At 44.2% G+C, this 13,603-nt stretch overlaps 1 protein-coding gene and 1 long non-coding RNA gene across 11 annotated transcripts in view; one reads left to right on the top strand and one right to left on the bottom strand.

The window, feature by feature from the left end:
* The window catches only part of LOC143841573 (uncharacterized), a 65,110-nt gene extending 52,631 nt beyond the window's left edge, over positions 1–12,479 (top strand). The window contains exon 4 of the long non-coding RNA XR_013232726.1: positions 11,718–12,479. This is a non-coding gene — a long non-coding RNA (uncharacterized LOC143841573). The remainder of the gene's footprint in view (positions 1–11,717) is intronic.
* KAT6B (lysine acetyltransferase 6B) overlaps positions 1–13,603 on the bottom strand; it is a 139,881-nt gene that overhangs the window by 102,596 nt on the left and 23,682 nt on the right. The gene's annotated exons all lie outside the window — the stretch shown is intronic.

Below are 13,603 nucleotides of genomic sequence, written 5' to 3'. Positions count from 1 at the left end.
AAGATAGCATGCACCACCCTGGTAATCTAAAGGATCAATTTAGGGTCGAATGAAATGCACCCGAGAGTGCTCAAAGAACTTTCCGGAGAACATGCAGAACCCTTGTCCATCATCTTCGGGACCTCTTTAAAGACTGGAGATGTCCCGGAGGACTGGAAGAGAGCAAACGTTATTCCGATCTTCAAAAAAGGGAGGAAGGATGAATCGAGGAAACTACAGACCAGTGAGTCTGACCTCTGTTGTGGGGAAGATAATGGAGCAGATATTAAAGGGAGCGATCTGCAAACATCTGGAGGACAATTTGGTGATCCAAGGAAGTCAGCATGGATTTGTCTCCAACAGGTCCTGTCAGACCAACCTGGTTTCCTTTTTGACCAAGTAACAGGTTTGCTGGATCGTGGAAATTTGGTTGATGTCATTTACTTGGAATTTAGTAAAGCTTTTGATAAGGTTCCACATAATGTTCTGATGGATAAATTGAAGGACTGCAATCTGGATTTTCAGATAGTTGGTGGATAGGAAATTGGTTAGAGAACTGCACTCAAAGAGATGATTCTATGATTCCGCACAAGGACCAATGTTGCCAAATGTTTTCAGAACGCAGAAACGCTATATTAAATAGTGGAATTTCGTCATTCCGCATACCTTTATTTTTAGTGGAATATAGAAGTCCCAGTAGCGTTGTATTCATTCCCCACATATTTCTGGTCTTGCTGGAATCGCAACAAAGGAAGCAATATTTTTCTGTGCTTCTTCCTGCCCCTGGCCGTCAATCAAACGGAACACCCAATGAACTGTTGTGTTCGTACTCCTGAAAAGCCCCTTTCCCTTTAAAAACTGTTTTTTTTAAGCTGAAGACACTAGTAGCAACTAATATGTGTTCATTCGTAGCAACGAATCTGTGTTAATTCATTGTCCCAGAAAGACCTTTTTTGCTGGCGTAGGAGCTGGCGATTAAGCATTTACATGCTCCTCAAGTAAAAAAAAAGAATCCCTCCCCCCATGGGCGCGATTTGTGGCTGAAATTACAGGCAGTCCCGAACAGGGGGCTGTGTTATGCTTGGGAACTTCAAAGACACTTGCAGTAGGGAGCTTTGTTTAACTTTTAATCACTTATGTGGAGGGACTTTAGCCTGAGAAGCCTCGCTCGTTCGTTGCTTTCGCCAGTCTAAGGAATAAAATGGTGATCACTTCTCCGGAAGTGCGGGGGCGAGAGCGGGACATTCTTTCTACCACTACATTGAGAATGCACATGTATTTTGCTGATGTGTTTCTGCTTGTGCTCAGAAGTGTAGCGAGTTTTTCAGGGGGAATCATATAATCACAGAGTTGGAAGGGGCCATAGAGGCCATCTAGTCCAACCCCCTCTACACAGGATCAGCCCTAAGCATCCTAAATTATCCAAGAAAAGTGTCTATCCAACCTTTGCTTGAAGACTGCCAGTGAGGGGGAGCTCACCACCTCCTTAGGCAGCCTATTCCACTGCTGAACTACTCTGACTGTGAAAATTTTTTTCCTGATATCTAGCCTATATCGTTGTACTTGTAGTTTAAACCCATTACTGCATGTCCTCTCCTCTGCAGCCAATGGGAACAGCATCCTGCCCTCCTCCAAGTGACAACCTTTCAAACACTTAAAGAGGGCTATCATGTCCCCTCTCAACCTCCTTTTCTCCAGGCTGAACATTCCCAAGTCCCACAACCTATCTTCATAGGGCTTGGTCCCTTGGCCACATATCATCTTCGTCGCTCTCCTCTGTACCCTTTCAATTTTATCTACGTCCTTCTTGAAGTGAGGCCTCCAGAACTGCACACAGTACTCCAGGTGTGGTCTGACCAGTCTCTATCTTCTGGAGTATTTGCCAGTCCTCCCAATTTGGTGTCATCTGCAAACTTGATGAGTAGTCCCTCCACCCCCTCATCTAGAACCTAAACACCTGGAAGACTTCAGAGAGCGTTCTTTCCCCCATATTTAGAGTGGAGCCATTAACAGACTGCGGAGGGACTTTACAGTGGGACACATATCTTTTTCCACAATTATTATTTTTATTATTTTTTAAATTTATATTTATATAACACCCTCCCCAAAGGCGCAGAGCGGTTTACAGGAAACAGGAAAAAGATACAGATAACATATAGTAACAACAGGTGATAACAACAATAACATTCTAACAATAATAACAATTAACATAATAACAATGACATGAGAGAATAACAAAACTGCTAAGAGCCTCACCCTAACTCTTACTGAGACCCAATGGGTTGTGTAGATTCACAGCAGTCACAGTAGGAGCAGGGGGGGGGGGCTTGAGGGCCAATTGGAAGCGATGGCTTGGGTTGACCATTCTCGACTCAGCACCCACACTCCCACTGTACACCCATTCCCAGTTCCTTCCTGCCGCCTCCTCAGTTCCTCAACTCAATGGTATGGCATATCTCAGCCTTGGCAGCAAGATTCTAGGCTGTTTCTAGGTTTTAAGAGAGCTCACCAACACTGCTCCTGTCTGCTGTCTACCATCTTGGATCTCTCCCCCTACTACCAAATATTAAGGATGCAGTTTAAGTGCCCTTCTCTAGAGAGAAGGAGGCAGCCCTTCTGAAAATGTTGGATTTTAATTTAAAATTAATGATTTTCTGATGAATTTTGTTATATTTATTGTTATGTTATATTTGTTGTTGTTATTATTATATTTGTGAATTGTTGTAAGCCACTCTGAGCCCCCTTGGGAAGGGCAGCATGCAAATTGAAAAATAAAGCACTCTGAACATCGTTACTAAATTTTCTTCAAAAATTAGCATTCCTGTGTGCAAATATCCACCCTGCAACATAAAGGAAATCCAGCCAAGAAACAGTTCTGTCTCCACAAATACTGCAGCCTTATTCACGTCTAAGTGTTTGAATAAGGTCAAGCACTCAGCATTTAATTCAAAGTGTTTCTAGGTATAACACTGTCAGGTCAGCTTAAACAAGCCAACAGAGGCCTAGAGCATGATTAAATATTAACACAGAACCATCCACATCTGCTTATGAAGGAACAAAGTAACAGTACTTCAAATGTTACATTAATATACTGCACAGACATCTCACAAAAGCTGCAGAAATAGCAGTGCTTTCAGAAGACTCTGTTGTGAAATCTATAAAACACAGCAGGGGACAGGTCACTGCATACTTCAACAAAATGTCAATAATTCTTTACTATTGTAGGAGATAATCAAACTTAGCTACCTTCTAGATTAAAGAACAGGTCTGTCAGTGAAACTAAATAAATTACTTCTGATCTAAATAATTTCATCATTTATCTAATTTACTTTGCTAAATTGCCTGATAACAAATGTTCAGCATGAACATTTTGATCAAAGCAATAATTTTAAAAAACGGAATGACTGATGCTATGTTTAACAAAAATCTGTTAACTTGCAAGGCATAATTTTAACCAGGTTCAGAATAATCTATTTATTTTAGACTAGAAAATAAGCCCGCTGTGGTATAAATACAGCGGGCGCTAGCTTACTGGCTTGGCGGGCCCCTCCACAGGGACGGCTAAGGCAGCGTTGCTGTGGGCAGCGGGTGGCTGCGTGGGCCGCTTGCAGGCATGTGGGGCAGTGGCGGTAAGGCCCGAAGTCAATGGCCGCGGGGTGAGGGGGCGGCGGCAGAAGCGCGAGCGCGGGGCCGGCGAGGGAGGTTTTACGTGGTCGGGCGGGTGGGTCTGGGAGCGGCGAGGGTGAAGGCCGTGTTCGCGGCGGTGGCTGGCGGCACAGGCCACTCCTGGCCGCATGGGGCGTCGCCAAGGCCTGAGGTCAGTGGACGGCATTGGAGGCTGCGGCAGGGGCATGGCCGCGGGGGCGGCGAGCGAGCTGTTGCGGCGGCGGGGGTGTCAGGTGGCTCGGAGGGCAAAGAGAGCATTGTTGGCGGCAGCGGGTGGTGGCGCGGGCAGCTGCAGGCCGCGCAGGCCAGCGGCGAGGTGAGAATGGAGTGGCCGTTGGTGAAGGCAATGGCAGGGGCGTGTGGACTTGTTGGGCGCGCGAGGGGAGGCGGCAACGGCCGGCGAGGGGGATCGCGGGAATGTAGGCTTCCTGGGGTGGGAAAGGAGCAGGGACGCTGCGTCTCCAACGCGGCGTTCCTGCTCCTTTCCGAAGAAGGAGGAGTATCAGCCCGGAGGACTGTCGGTGCGGGCTGCCATCGCAATCTGCGAGGCGAGTCCCCAGGCCAGCAGGCGTGGCCAGGCCAAACGGTTGGAAGGCCCAATCAGGGTCCTCCGAGTTTTTATCCCGGACAGGGCCCGCCCTAACTCCTCCCCACTTGCCCTTACTGAATTAAGGGCGCCGCGGGACAGTTTAAAGATTAGAAAATAAAAGAGTTGGTTCTAAGATGCTGCTTCTCTTTACCTGAAGGAGTATCAAAGTGGCTTACATTCGCCTTCCCTTCCTCTCCCCACAACAGACACCCTGTGAGGTAGGTGAGGCTGAGAGAGCCCTGATATTACTGAAGAAGAAGAAGAGTTGGTTCTTATATGCCGCTTTTCTCTACCCGAAGGAGTCTCAAAGTGGCTTACAGTCACCTTTCCTTTCCCCACAACAGACACGCTGTGAGGTAGGCGAGGCTGAGAGAGCCCTGATACTAATGCTCAGTCAAAACAGCTTCATCAGTGCTCTAGCGAGTCCATGGTCACCCATCTTGGCTTGCCAAATTAGAAGTCAGCGTTCCTAACTACTACACCTATTATATTTCTAGGCCACTGCTCCTGGACCTGCTGTCTCGCAGCAGCTAATAATAAAAACATACAATAAAACCATTCAAAATACAGCATAATTCCCCCAGCCACCCCCCCCCCCAGGACTGATTTGCTTTTCTAGCAAGTAATTACCACACTGCATATTTAGGATGTTGTGATGCTATTTACTAATTTACTAATAATTTACTTTCTCCTTATATCTGAACTCTTTTGATCCCTGTTCTATTGCCTGAGGAAGTGTACATGCACAGGGAAGATCACGCCTTGAATAAATATTTGTTGATGTTAGAGATGCCATTGGACTCCAATTTTGCTGTACTATTTCAGACTAACATAGTTATCCACAGCTGAGGGTCCTGACAGGGATGGCAAAGGGTCCTGACAGGGTTTGCTTATGCCCCCCGCAGGGCCCTTCGCTCTGCGGGTATGAATATACTGATTGTCCCGGGCCCCTGGGACATATGCCTGGCCTCAACCAGGGCCAGGGCCTTTTTGGTCCTTGCCGCAACCTGGTGGAATGAGCTTCCAGAAGAGCTAAGGGCCCTGCCGGAGTTACCAGCTTTCCGCAGGGCCTGCAAGACGGAACTCTTCCGCCAGGCATATGGTTGAGACCAAGGCAGAGTCCCGGGGGAGGGGTTTTCCAACTGGTTCCCAAATTCATCTTGGCCCAGCTCTCATTACATTAGATTAGATCTAGTGCCCCACCCTGAACAAGGAGGGATTACTAGAGATTATGGTCGCCATTGCAATTGTTATTTTAATGGGGATTTTATTGGGGTTTTATTGTTTTAGAATACTACGTTAAACCACCACAAGGCTACAGCAAGCGGTGGTATAGAAATCGAATAATAAATAATAAATAAAGTTTCACAGGGCCTGTAAAATATAGCTCTTCCATCAGGTCTATGGTTGAGGCTGGGTTAATAAGATCAATGGACCCCTCTGAGGCTACACTATAACATCCAGCGCACCCCCTTGTTAGATGAATATGGAAGGTAGGAGGGATCTTGCTGTCTTAGTTTTGGGGGGAATAATGCTGTTTTCAGGGTGGGGTTTTTACGGGGATTTTTTATTCTTATGTAACCCGCCTTGAGGCCCAGGAGGAAGATGGACTATAATAAATAAATAATCTGCTCAATCAGGGTATGAAGTTATCTACCTAAGCATAGTTTAGTAGGGTGGGTAATTACATGTGTTATAAGACATAGGTATACATAGGAAAATAAATCAGCCCCATTCAGTAGAACTTGTGGAGAGGGGGATACCGGGTCTTTCTTAGGGAGCCAGGGCTCCCCTCAAATTCCTGGCTGCCAGGCCAGCACTTTTTGCTGTTTTTTTAATTAGAAATTTTATTTTAAAAGAGTACATTACATATCACATGGGAATATCTTGAGATCTTGCCAAATTCAACTAATACAATGCATGATGCTGTGTAGACTATTCCAGTTCAAATTAAATATTCCAATTGCTGGTAATATTTGTAACCCCACAAAATATCCTCCCCTCCAGACTTAAAAGGGAGGGATAGTAAAAAGAAAATCGCAGCTGGAACCTCGGTTTATAATCCAAAAAAAGCCACAATTCCCAATTTAAAAGGCTGTATTCTTTATAAAGCAATTCAGATTACAGTTTATCATAATGTCATCCGAAAAGTCTCAAAGAATCTTCAATTAAAAAAAACTGCATTAGTTATAATGTTGGACAAGAGCCCAGCTATGTGAGGGAGAGAAGCAAAACAACCAGTCAAGAAAAGTTTAATTGCACCATGACTTAATTATCTAGAAAGTAGCAACTCCTGCCAAAAGATAAGGTAAATTGAGACTAACATAATTCCAGTTGAGTTATATTTCCTTTTGAAAGCAGTCTTATTTTCCACTAAACATCTGCTGAGTGTTTCAATATAAATAGATATAAATATTGTCTTTCAAAGTTTTTTAGTTCTGTCATATTTAAAGATAGTTATAGAAAGTCAATGGGTAGATCCAGGCATAGAAAAGGGTTTGTATTAGGATTTGGCTCTTCAGCGTCCAAGGCAACTGTTCGCGCCTGAAGCAGGCAGCGCCGTGGTGTGGAGGGAAGGGAGCATAGGGGCTAGCGCGGTGCCTGCATGTGTGCACTGACTGGTGTACCAGCGCCCGTGCCTCCCCTCTCCCCCCCTACAGCATTGGCTGCTTCGGGTGCGAACGGCCCCTTTGGATGCCGAAGTGCCCAACCCTGTTGTGGTCTCTGCTGACATCTGTGAAGAGTTTTAAAACTGGAGGAAAAAAAATATGTTTCAATCCTTCTTCATATGATGTAATAGTGCCCCTCTACCATATTGAACTAGTTTGAGTTTCCAAAACAGTCTCAAGTGAAGCCCTATATAGAGCGAGTTGCAGAACTCCAATCCAGAGGCGACCATATCAAGGATCAAGTTCCATCAAGGGCAAGGAGCTGCATCAGTTGTCTCTCAGCATACCAACCCAGCCAGAACACCCCAGCCTTGCCTATATTCAGCTTCAGCTGACTCCACTTGAGCCAGTACACCACAGCCTCCAGACACCCAGCCAAGCAGTCTATTAAGAGAAATGACCATTAATCTTACCTGTGAATGGTCCTTCTCCCCAGAGGTGTTAAGCAGCGGTATGCCAGGGTCATCTATGGCGGGGGTTATGACTCCCCTCTTCCCGTATTGGATGTTGTTGGGGGGAGGATGGGTAGTGGATTATGTGACATTTCCTTATTCATATGCTGTGATTTTTATGTCCTGTTTTGAAATTTAATGGGGTTTTGCTGAGGTTTTAATTTATGGACTGTTTGTAACCCGGCATGAACTGGTTCCAGGAATGGCGGGAAATAAAACTCTAAATAAATAAATAAGGGAAGACATTTTGGGGTGATTTCCATCCCTCGCTTCAGGGAGGTAGGAACTCTACTCACTTGATCTTAGCCAAAAGGCCAAGAAGTGATAGCAGGAACTCTTTTTTCCCTTCCTGCTTCCTGTCTTGGGCGTCACCCAAATCTCCAGTTCGAAACTTTAGCAGCTGAAAAATTATCTTGCTGCACTGTAAAAATATCTCAAAAAACTGTTTAGGGAGAAACCTTTCCCTCACACATGATAACGACCATCACAGGAAACAATAGGAAAAAAGACTTGAGCATCACAGATGAGACAACATGTAGCAATAGCCAAACAGAATCTAAACAACACCCGAATGATAGGCTAACAGACAAGAATACAAGTCAGAGAGAGAAAGAGTTCTCTGTCTTCAGACTTTTCCTATCTCCATACACATGTGACAAGCTACACAAAACCACTATGGCTTCAACTAGTTCTTTCAACAGTTAGCAGTTACCAAAAGAGAGTAAAAACTAACATTTTAGAAAGTTAATTTGGGAATTAAACCAAATATATTTTTGTTGCTTTTAGGCAACAAAAAGGCAATCTTTTGAGGATGAGAATGGAACTACAACAAAAAGGTTTTACTACACAGGGCTGCCAATATCTGCCACTGGCTTGATTCCAGTAATAATTTTCACAGATAGAAGCAATTCCTTGCCTGCTGCATCCACTCATAATTCTTACCTAAAGTGCTGTTTTTGGGTGACCAGAGACCTCCATGAACAGGAAGAGGAAGGAAATCACACCCTTCTGTTTGTGAAAGTCCTCTATTTATTACTTATTTATTAGTAAATTTCTAGATCACCCCTATTGACACTGCCAGCTGGGGGCAGTTTACAACACTGTTAAAATACATCGACAATTAAAATGAATAAATAATTCTATGAGATCCAACCCTTTTAAAATACTGATTTATTTATATATCCCACTCTCACGAGTTTTGTCGCCTCAAGGCGGCTAACAATTAAGACCATGAACAAATACCCCATAAAAACCCCATTAACACAGTAAATAATTCATATAGTAATGCACAAGATGGCAAGAACAATCTACCCCAATTCAAATCTACAAAGTCCAGCTAAACAAAATCTGCACTAATTATATTATAGAGATGCTCAGCTAGGGTGGTACCCCTGAACGAGACTCCGGTCAATCCCCCCCCCCCCAGCCTCAACCAAAAGCCTAGTGGAAGAGCTTCGTCAGGGCTCTTTTCTCTTCGGGGAGCTTGTTCCACCAGGCTAGGGCCAAGGCCAGGTGGATTTCCCGGGGGCCCGGGACAACCAACAGATTCCTACCTACAGAGCTGAGAGCCCTGCGGGGGGCATAAGTAGAAGTGGTCTCTCAGATAAGTAGGACCCAGGCCACATATAGCCTTGAAGGTTAAAACCAGAACCTTAAATTTGATCCGGAAGCAGACTGGTAGCTAGTGCAGCTGTTTCAATACCGGCTGAATGTGAGACCTCCAAGATGTCCTAGTGAGGACCCTGGCAGCCACATTCTGAAGCAGCTGAAGTTTCTGGGATAAGCCCACATAGAACAAGTTACAGAAGTTCACTCTGGAAGTGACTGTTGCATTCATGATCTGAGCATCCATGGTAAGGAAGGCATCAAAGATCACCCCCAAATTCCTGTGCGGTCGGTGCAGGTGTTCGTTGCACCCCGTCCAGGCATGGGAGATGCGCTGCCTGATTCTGTCCCCTTCCCCCCAGACACAGGACTTGGAGGGGTTGAGTTTCAGATGATTCTGCGTGAGCCATCCAGCCACTGCTTCCAAACAACTGGTGAATGTTACCAGCGGGGAGTCCAGCCGGCCGTCCATCAGGAGATAGAGCTGTGTGTCATCTGCATATTGATGTCAATCCTGCCTGAAACTCCATACCAGCTGAGCTAGAGGGCACATGTAAATGTTGAAAAGTGTGGGGGAGAATATTGCCCCCTGCGGCACCCCACAAGGATGTGCCACGGGATCTGACATCTCTTCCCCCACAGCCACACTCTGTGTCTGATTCCGGAGAAAGGAGACCTGCTATTTCAGTATGGTCCCCCTAATACTGGTCACGGTGAGGCGGTGGGCCAACAACTCATGGCCAACCACATCAAATGCGTCTGACAGATCTAAAATAACGAGGATGGCTGAACCGCCCCAATCCAGCTGGTGCCAGATATCATCCGTCAGGGCAACCAGTGCAGTCTCCACCCTGTGGCCAGGACAGTATGTGAACTGTGTGAACGGTGATGCTTCTTATCAACCTTACAAGCTCCGAAAAAATAGCAAACCATTTAATGTACAATTTCAAATTCACAGGATATATCATGCTGATATAGCTATTAAAAATGCCATCAAAAGTGCAAGACAGACTGCTTTGCCTACAAATTCATCCATGTCCACAAATTGTAGCCATGGCTAAGAAGGTGGTAGGCTAGAACCCTTAAGCTATGGAGAAACTGACCCTAAGAAGCAGGTATGTCCCATTTAAGCACACACACCCCAGAAGCCCAAAAAGAGTTTCACATTCCTAACAAACATCCAAATTAGCATTAGCATGTTTCATAAAACCCTTGTAGGATCACAAAATAGTAAATCCACTCTTAATTTATGCGATTTTCCTACCTCACAAAGCAATGTATTCCATTCCTCTCTCACAAAGCAATGTATTCCACGCTAAAAAGGCAAATGGGATTTTGGGCTGTATCAAACGGTGTATGGTGTCCAGATCACGGGAGGTGATGCTACCGCTGTACTCTGCTCTGGTTCGGCCTCACTTGGAGTACTGTGTTCAGTTTTGGGCACCCCAATTTAAGAGGGATGTTGACAAATTGGAATGTGTCCAGAGGAGGGCAACAAAGATGGTGAGGGGTTTGGAGACCATATGAAGAAAGGCTGGGGGAGTCCCAGAGGCACAGACCAGAACGAATGGGTTGATATTAATTCAAAAGAAATTCCATCTAAACATCCGGTAGAAGTTCCTGACAGTCAGAGCGGTTTCTCAGTGGAACAGGCTTCCTCGGGAGGTGGTGGGTTCTCCATCTTTGGAGATTTTTAAACAGAGGCTAGACCTCCATCTGACGAAGAGGCTGATTCTGTGAAGGCTCAAGGGGTGGCAGGTTACAGTAGATGAGCGATTGGGATGTGAGTGTTGGACTAGATGACCCGTGAGGTCCCTTCCAAGTCTATTATTCTATGATTCTATGATTTTATTCTATTATTCTCTAAAATAATTGGCCTGCTCCAGAAGCAGCACTTTTTTCCCATGAATACCATACCCCAAGTGCTCTAGGATCATAATAATCATTTTCAAAACCCATATAATATGCAACACTGGGCCTAACCGCAGCCAACACAAGTTTTATTCAAAAGGCACTGTACAGTAATTAGATTCAAGCAGCAGAATTACTTAAAGGCAACAGACAGACTGGTAGACCTTTTACTGTAATAGATTAGGCAAAGGAGCAGCATGAGCTTCATTTACTTTCAAATACTAGAAATTAGATTTAGCTTCGGTGATTGCCATCGATGAGAGCCCAGATACAAATCACACCAGTGACAGCTAAATCATCAGCACTGATTGATACAAAAGGCCTGCTTTATTCGTTCTTAGAGGACTGAAATTTGCCTAATTGAGCAGTACGTATATACCTGTTAAGTACACTCTTTTTTTAGAACAAAATTCCACCTTTATAAAAAGAGATTGTTGGTTGTGCAATAACTGTGTTACAGAGAACAAACCCTGTCTTCAGACTTACAATGCAGAAGAAGGCAAGATCATAAAGAAGGGAAAAGACACAAAAGAAAGATTCCGCATGGAGAGGCTGGGATTATTAGCAAAAGGCTACATTTTAAGATACTTTTACATTTAGTTTTCATTCACTGATTAAAATGTATTTCCTACTTTTTCCAATATGCTTTGTAATTTCACTTTTAGTACATTGTTGTACTTTGTTTAGCTTGTTAGCAGCTTTAAATAAAGTGCAATGCAAACTTCCTAACAAAAATTTTAAATTAATGAATGAAACAAATTTCCATTAATATAATTGAGCAGTTAAATATAACTAAGCAATTAATATGCAATAGGCAATTTATGTATTTTTATATTTATATTTCAGGTATTTATACCCCACCTCTCCCGGCAACCGCCGGCCCGAGGCGGCTCACAATAAGACAATAAAAACAAGAATCCAATATCAACAGTCCCAATTAATAAAACCAGCTACAAGCACAGACCAGTATGAAGAGGTCTTAACCTGGTGCCAGCTCCCAATAATGAAGAAACCAGGTGAGCTTCATGAGCGATGGTGCTACAAATGAAGACTTTCTTCCTGGGGACCTCAGATGGCATGGGACCCAGGAAAGAATCCTGAAGAAAGGTATGAATAAGCAGGCAGGTTCACATCACAAGCTGACTTTGGATGCCCCTAGGCCCTTCAGATAACCTACAGAGCCTTACATGGGGCAACATGTTAAACTACAAATAAAAACTAACTGGGCTGAGGATCCGTATTTTGAATATGTCGGTCGATTTGGTTTAGATGTGATAAAACATCACTGATTGCAAAAATAGAATTTAGATTATTTCTCCCATTATAATAGCCAAATTTGCTAATAAAGACCACTGTTTTAATTGTAAATCTGCTTCTATTTGTTGCTTCTCACAGCTCCCTAAATAGCCATGGGGGGGGGGAGGTCAAAGGCAATTCAAGGAGGGCTGCGTTCTCATAGCCATTCGGGTCCCCTAGATAATTAGCAGAGAAGTCCCACAGTGTTTCACTTAGGCCCTCTGGACGGATATTGTGAAGATGTTGCTTATACTGTTGAAAAATTGGCCCCCCGAGGGAGCTGGTTTGCCAGGAGCTGCAAACTCACGGAAGCCTCCAGAACCTCTGAGAGGCCCTTTGGATAAGTACTTGATGGGTCAGACACTGGCAATACAGTCTCAAGTTCTTATGGCCTCCGAGTGTGAGCTCTGATGGGAGATAAAAAAAAATTCTTACCACACACTGAAATGGACCCTACATTGGAAGTAAATGTCAAACTACACAATTCTCAAGACAAATGCAATAGCTAGATTCTACTTTTCTAAGGAAGGTCGGTCAAAACCTTCCTGTCGCTATTAAAGTTTTTCAAACCATGCTAATTCCAAAAGTTTTCTATGGGGCATAGAACTCACTGTGGGGGTAGAGAGGCTGCAATGTGCCTTTCTTAGCCGATTACTGGATATCCCCAAAAGCGTCTCTGCCTAACAATATACTTGGAGACCCGCATCATCCAACTGGCCTCTCTAGCCTGGCTGCACATCTTTACATACTGGCTTTGCCTGAAATTTAGAGCCCAAGTGGGGAGCCTAGTCTACCTTATGTTATCTGATAATTTTCTATTGCTCAGGTCCGTGAAGATAAACAACAAACTAAAGTCTATAGGCCTGTCTACTGAGCTTCAGGAAAACCTTGAAAAGAAACAAGCTTATAATACCATCAGGCAACAAATCTTGGATATTGATTATCAGAACACTGCCCCTGGAGCACACAGAACATGCTCTCCCATCATTTTCAAAATCTATCCTCCAATATGCATTGTCTGCGTACAAAAGGAGGGGGACTGGAGGGCTTGCCAGCCTTGGGGTATGACAGTGGATTCCCGTAAATTTTTTAGCCAGATGGGATACATACGGGTTGAATAGTTAGTGCACTTTCTCTTATTGGATCAAAACTCTCAAGTAACCAAAGCTATTGCAAAATTCCTCCATAGGATTTTTTTCAAATGAATTGGGAATTGAGAAACCTTGTCTTTTAATACAAATGCTTTGTTATGATTATGACAATAAAGGTGCTTTGACTGACTTCCGATTTCATAGACCCACTGCATTTGGTCAGTTTAAGCTGATAGTACACTGAGGAGGAGACTGGACTTGATGGCCTATATGGCCCCTTCCAACTCTATGATTCTATGTAGATTAGTAGATCAAATACTAGCAACAGTGAAACTGAATGCCCCT

The sequence above is a fragment of the Paroedura picta genome, chromosome 7, assembly GCF_049243985.1.
Source record: "Paroedura picta isolate Pp20150507F chromosome 7, Ppicta_v3.0, whole genome shotgun sequence".
Taxonomy (NCBI): Eukaryota; Metazoa; Chordata; class Lepidosauria; order Squamata; family Gekkonidae; genus Paroedura; species Paroedura picta.
The sequence above is the reverse complement of the archived record's forward strand: the minus strand, read 5'-3'. Positions and strand labels throughout refer to the sequence as shown.